Here is a 6,600-nt window from a genome sequence, read left to right on the forward strand (position 1 = left end):
ATTTGTATAAAAATTATTTAATGTTTGTATTTGATAAAAGATTACACTAAGGAAATCTGTAATACAAAATGTACCTTAAAAGTGAATTGATTTGTGACACTTCTTAATATACTTTTCTTAAATGTCTTTAAGAAAGTTTTGTGAGTTTGAGGGTAATCTATAGTTTTTCCTATGTCTATTTTCATGTATTTTTTGTTTGGTGCAATCACAAATTTAACTTTTAAATATTCATATTTAATTTTAGATGCTTTCTGAAATTATATAATAATACAATATACTTCATTACTGACTCCATATTCTGCCACCTTGTCACATTCAATTTTTTATTTTAATTAATTAAAATTTGTTTTTAATATTAAGCTGGTTTCTTACAAATAGCAAGGAAATAAAAAATTACAAAGGAAATACTAAGCATTACAAAATTAATACTGAAAACAACATGTTTTTGAAAACTCATATAACAAAACAAAAAATTCAGTGGTATAATCAAACATAGACAGTATGTAGTGTTTCCAAGGAGCAAATGAAAGGTTTCAACTGCTGAACTTGAGATTCAAGTTGACCTTTTGGTTCAGTGCCTATCCTACAATGCCACGCCAGAATTCCATAACAATCAATGTTGTTGCTATTTTGTGCAGTTGAATTGGTTCCCACTCATATGGACTCTGTATAGGGATTCCAAAAAGCAGATCATGAATTTTCATGCAAAAGCTAGACAGTTAATAAGGAAGACCACAGAAGAATTGGTGCTTTGAGTTATGGTTTTGGAGGAGAATATTGAAAGTGCCATGGGCTGCCAAAAGAACCAACAGATCTGTGTTGGAAGAAGTACAGCCAGAGTGCTCCTTGGAAACTGAGATGGCCAAACTTCACCTCTCATAATTTGGACATATTGTCAGGAGGGACCAGTCACTGGAGAAGGATATCATGTTTGGTAGGGTGGAGGGTCAAAGAAAAAGAAGAAGACCCCCAGCAAGATTAATTGGCAAAGTGGCAGCATCAGTGAGTTCAAGCTTTCAAAGACTGTGAGGTTGGTGCACCCTGGGCAATATTTCGTTCTGTTGTTCATAGGTTTGCTATCAGTTGGTACTGAATTCAATCACACTTAGCAAAAACAACAGAAATTTCATGGGTCTATATGAATAAACAATGACCCAGTATATGTGAAAAGATGAAATAATTACCTCAGCATATTTCTATGATGTATGTTTTTACTATATTTTCTGAATAAATACACTTATTTTTTTTAAAAAAAAATTATTGGTAGTGATTACATTTTAAAGTAAAAATCTGTGGACTATTTATACAACCTTGATAACTCTAATATAGTTTGCTTCTAATAATTTGAATCAACTCACTTTGACTGTAAGTCTTTATATTAGGACAGCATGAGACAGTGTTTTGATGTTGAACATTTATCATTTTAGTTTATAGCAAGCACAGTTAGGCTATAGTTATTGCTTTGTTGTACAGTTCAGAAAATATTCCTAATAGAATGAATTTTCTGCAAGACATCACCATGGCAACCACTCAATTTGGTCTATTTTGAGTTTATTATTAAAGGGTCTTTACTAATCTCTGAGAATTTCCATCAGTTCCCTAACAGTTTAAGACCTCAATTAACCAGAGCTTCCAAGGAGACCAAATAAAGTTTTAACTCTTGCTAATTGGAAGGTTATTTAACAAGCCTCTCTGGGTGCTCAACTTTGCCAAGGCTCATTAAAAGTTTTTTATTGCAATCAGAGATGCCTGATTTAATGAGCTCCTGAAAGTTGCTCTTCCAATTAAGACACTTCCCTTGGATGTTTGGGTCAGAGACAGTTGCCAGTCATTAGTGTGTTCTGTCCCAGTTGGTGAATGTCCTATCCCCTTGATATGAGGGAAAAAGTGAATCAAAATGTACATAGAATTTGGCTTCAAGGTAGTTGAAAAATCAAATGCACTTTAACATTTCTTAACCAATTTGATTAAATATATATTTTATAAAAGAGCATTTCAAAATCTCCCTCAACATGCATTAGAAGTGATATAAATAAAAATATACATCTAAGTTTGCAAAGAATACTATAGTAGGACCAAAAAATCCAGTGATTTGGAAGGAACTCTGTGGCACCTTCCCAAACCTAGAATCTTGGGTAAAGGTGGCTGCTGTTCCTAGTGGTTTTATTGTTATTGTTGTTGTTTTTATGTTGAGAAAGTTTATTTTTAATTGCTATCTAATTACATTTTTCCACAAGTTTTTTGAAGTCCCTTTGTATATATACATTTAAAGGGAATAATGCATGATTATCATGAACTTAACAATGTAGCAAAGGGTAGAGACAGATCACTAACTCAAACCATGGGTCAGAGAAGAAATAAAAAGTCCTATCCTGGGATGGAGAGGGAAGGGGTTCAAAAGCTCCATGAACCAAGAAGTATGAGTGGCTTTGAGTGCATGTGGGATGGGCCTTCAAGGCTAAGGAAACTAAAAGGAACAGTATCAGAATTGCAGAGAATTCAAAGACAATGGAGTGTCTGTGTTGGGGAGAAGGCTGTAATCTAACAAGACACTGAATAAAACAGAGAACATCTTATCCTATTAATTGCAGGAACAATGCTGGCCTGTACTTCACAACAGCAATTCAGAGAGACTCTGATGAGCCTATGAAGTTAACAAGTGGATTTGTTCACAAATACTGATACTGGAGGTTCTTTTGAGGAGGTTCAAGAGCCTAAGGCCATCCTAATGTCCACTGCCTACACTGCGGCCCCAGTCTTTAGAAATCAAGACCATGTAAGAACAAGAGCCTTCTTTAAAGGAATCTGCTTCTGCTCCAGAAAAGCAAAATGAAAATGAAACAAAACTAATGCAATGTCACAGCAAACATCAATTCCTGTAGCCTATTTCACCTACACCCATTTGCTGTGCTGTATGAGAACAGGGCCTGCCCACTCCTTAAAGGAATTCATTTCATATAGGGCACAACACAATGTGGCTTCTCCCTGCTCCTACTGCTCACCCCTCACTTCTCAAAAGAGTAATTCAACACCGAATAATAACCTTACCCAGCCAAAAGTAATATTACCACCACATTAAGATAGGATGTTACAATCCTTCTACATATTTACAGAATATCCTCACTCGGAGAGCTCTGGCTGCATCACAGACAGTGCTGCATTCGATTCCTCCTCTAGAGGTAGATCAGAGTCTGGAACATCACACATTCCCATACATATCCATACTGCTATAGGCACACCTCACTTTATTACACTGCACAGATGTATTTATAATAAATGGAAAATCAGTGGCAAGTTAATGGTGCCACTTTTCCAACTGCATGTGCTCACTTCATGTCTATGTCACATTCTGATCATTCTCTCAGTATTTCAAAACTTCTCATCATGTTATTGCATACTTAATAGACTTCAGCAGAGTGCAAGCATAACTGCCACATGGAGCGGGAAAAACACGCTTGATTGCCATATTTGTTTGATTGAGGTGGTCTAGAACCAACCCTTTAAATATCGCCGAGGTATGTCTCTACTGAGGACTAATTATCACGCGAGGCTTACAACACAAATACTCATCTCCTGATGTCCAGACGAGTGCCATTTCCTCCCCTCCAATCAGACAAACTCATCTGATAATGAGACATACAGGAAGAGATTAAAAGACATACACACACACACACTTAAAGACAAAACAAAACTTAAAATCAATACTTGGCATCTACACTTAAAGACAAAACAAATCTGCCTGGCTTACCAAAGCTATCAGCACATTAGAAAGTACTTAAAAACCAGCAGCTTATAAAACAAGGGTAAAAAGTTCAGGTGGGAATGTAAGACATAAACTGCCTCCTTCTCTGGCAATGAGTTCTCCTGTAAGGCCACGCCTACAAGAACAGGTATCCAGGGAGGCATCAGCTCTGGTGCTTAGGTAGGTTTCACTGGCGCGGGATGTTGGCGATGCCTGTTCCAAGTGGACCAAAGAGCCCTGCGGAAGGTGGGCTGGCTTTTTGTGATGCACATTGATGTTGTCCAGCGCCTGCTGTCAATGCCACAGCTTGGTCAGATGTTTCTGGACCAGGGAATCTTTCTACTGCAGTTCATTCCTTAGTTCTGAAATATCCTCTTTGAAACCTTGCACTGGTTTCTGGACAGATAACTATAATCTTTTTTGTAAGAAAACACATTCTGCCTGTCTGGGGAGGTCCAGAAACTTCTGAAGGCACTGATCAACACCAGATGGAACTCCCTCCTGATTGGTGCCATTGACATAGTCCTGACTCACCAGAGAAGAAAAGCAGACCTCGAAAGAGGGCTCCAGTTCATCCACCAATGTGTTGCTAGAGGATCTGGAAGCACCTGGTGCTGCTGGGGAGTCTTTCTGGGGTGGCAGGTGCCCTGGTGGCTGCCTGGAGAACCAACCACCTAGTGCTGCCATCTTGCAATTGTGGGAAGAACGCCTAGTCTGTTTTTGCTTCTAAATATTTGAATATACAAGAATATAAAGAGCTTAAACATGTGCTTTTTTAGACTATTTTATTTCTGAGGACTTTTCATCTTTCAAATTGTTATAGTCTCCAGGAATTTAGGGAATACAAATTGCAATATTTCAACAAAGTGATGCAGCACTGAAGGAGCTCACTCATCTATGCCAAGAAATCTGGAAGAAAGCTATATGGCCAACCAAAGGAAAAGATCCATATTTGTGGCTAATCAAATGAAAGGTGACACAATTTAATGTAGAAATCATTGAATAATATCATTAATATCACATGTAAATAAAATATTGCAGAGATAATTCAACAATGATAACAATAGTCCATCAGGAGGGAATGGCCAGAAACTCAAGCTAAATTCAAGGAGGGATGGAACTAGGGAAATCATTGCTGAGGTCAGAAAGTGGCTGAAAGCAGGGAACACAAGAAAGATGTTTATTTGTGTTTTATTGTTTATGTAAATGTTTTTAACTGGGTGGATCATGACAAGGTATGGATAACTTTGCAAAGACTTGAGTGTGCTTATGTGCAATCTATACACAGACCAAAGGCAGTTATTTGACACAGCAAGGGAATACTGAATGGTTTAAAATCAGGCAAGGTGAGTGTCCGGGCTTTATTCTTTCACCATATTTATTCAATTTGTATGCTGAGCAAATAATTTGAGAAGCTGGATTATATGAAAAGGATTTAGAATCATGACTGAAGGAAGACTCATTAATAACCTGCAATATGCAAATGCTATAACCATGCTTACTGCAGGCAAAGGAGTGCTGGTATGATGCTGCAGGATAAATACTGGACCACAAAGCTGGTTTGAACTGCAAGGTTGGCAGTTCAAACTCACCAGCCACTTCTCAGAAACCCTATACAGAGTCACTATGAGTTGGAACTGAATCTAATGCATCCTATGACAACAAGAGCTGAAAGCAAAGAAGATTTAAAATACTCATTGATGAAAATCAAAGAACACTGGTACTGTATCTCAAAGCAAAGAAAACAAAGTTTTAAACTGGACAAATAAATAACATTATGACAAATGGAGAATACAATGAAGCTGTCAAAGACTTCATTTTACTTAGATCTGCAATCAACACTTATGAAAGCAGCAGTCAAGAAATCAGTAGCGTATTGCATTAGACAAATCTGCTTAACAAGATCTCTTTGAAGTGATCAAGAGCAAAGAAATTAGCTTGAGTTCTAAGGTGTGCTTGACCCAAACTATGGTATATTTAATTGTCTCATATGCATATAAAAGTTGAACAATGAATTAGGAAGACCTTAGAAGAAATGAAGCATTTTGAGTTTAGTATTGGAGAAGAATATTGGAAGTACCAAAATTGCCAGAAGAACAAACAAATCTGTTTTGAAAGAAGTACAATCAGAATGCTCATTAGAAGCTTGGATGGTAAGACTTCATCTTTTATAATTTGGACATCAGGAGGAACCAATCTCTGGAGAAGGACATTGTGTGTAGAAAAGTAGGTGATCAGTGAAAAGAGAAAGACCCTAATGAGCTGGATTGGCACAGTGACCACAATAATAGTCTCAAGCATAACAACAATTATAAGGTAACACAGGACTCAGCAATGTTTCACAATGAGTCATTATGAGTCAGAGCCAACACAAAGATACCTAACAACAACAAATCTCATTCATAGTATTTTGAAACTTTATTTTTCTTCTTTCCTTCCTTCCTTCTTTTCTCTCTTTTGGTCTTAACAATACAATGGGTGTTGGTAAGGTGAAACTTTTCATATTTTAACTTGATTTTTATATTTTCTCCTTAATAAATACATGTATTCAAGTGACGTAATCATTTTTCCTATGATTTGTCTGAACTTAAATAATTGATTCATATAGGCATTTTCTATATATTCTGAAGATTGGATCCTTGCGTCAGACCTACATGGCACTCTTCTTGTCTTCCTCTGAGGCTTTGTTCTTTAAACTGAGAAAGCAAACTTCACTCACTATATTGACACTTCCATTGTGTTTACGTATATGTAAATCAAAACTGTGTAATTAGGAGACCAACAATCCCATGGATTAATTTTCTTGGTATCTCCTACCTGGGAAAATTCTTCTACATAAATGTTAAATTAATTTGCAG

Source organism: Chrysochloris asiatica, unplaced genomic scaffold (genome assembly GCF_000296735.1).
Source record: "Chrysochloris asiatica unplaced genomic scaffold, ChrAsi1.0 scaffold00441, whole genome shotgun sequence".
Lineage (NCBI taxonomy): Eukaryota > Metazoa > Chordata > Mammalia > Afrosoricida > Chrysochloridae > Chrysochloris > Chrysochloris asiatica.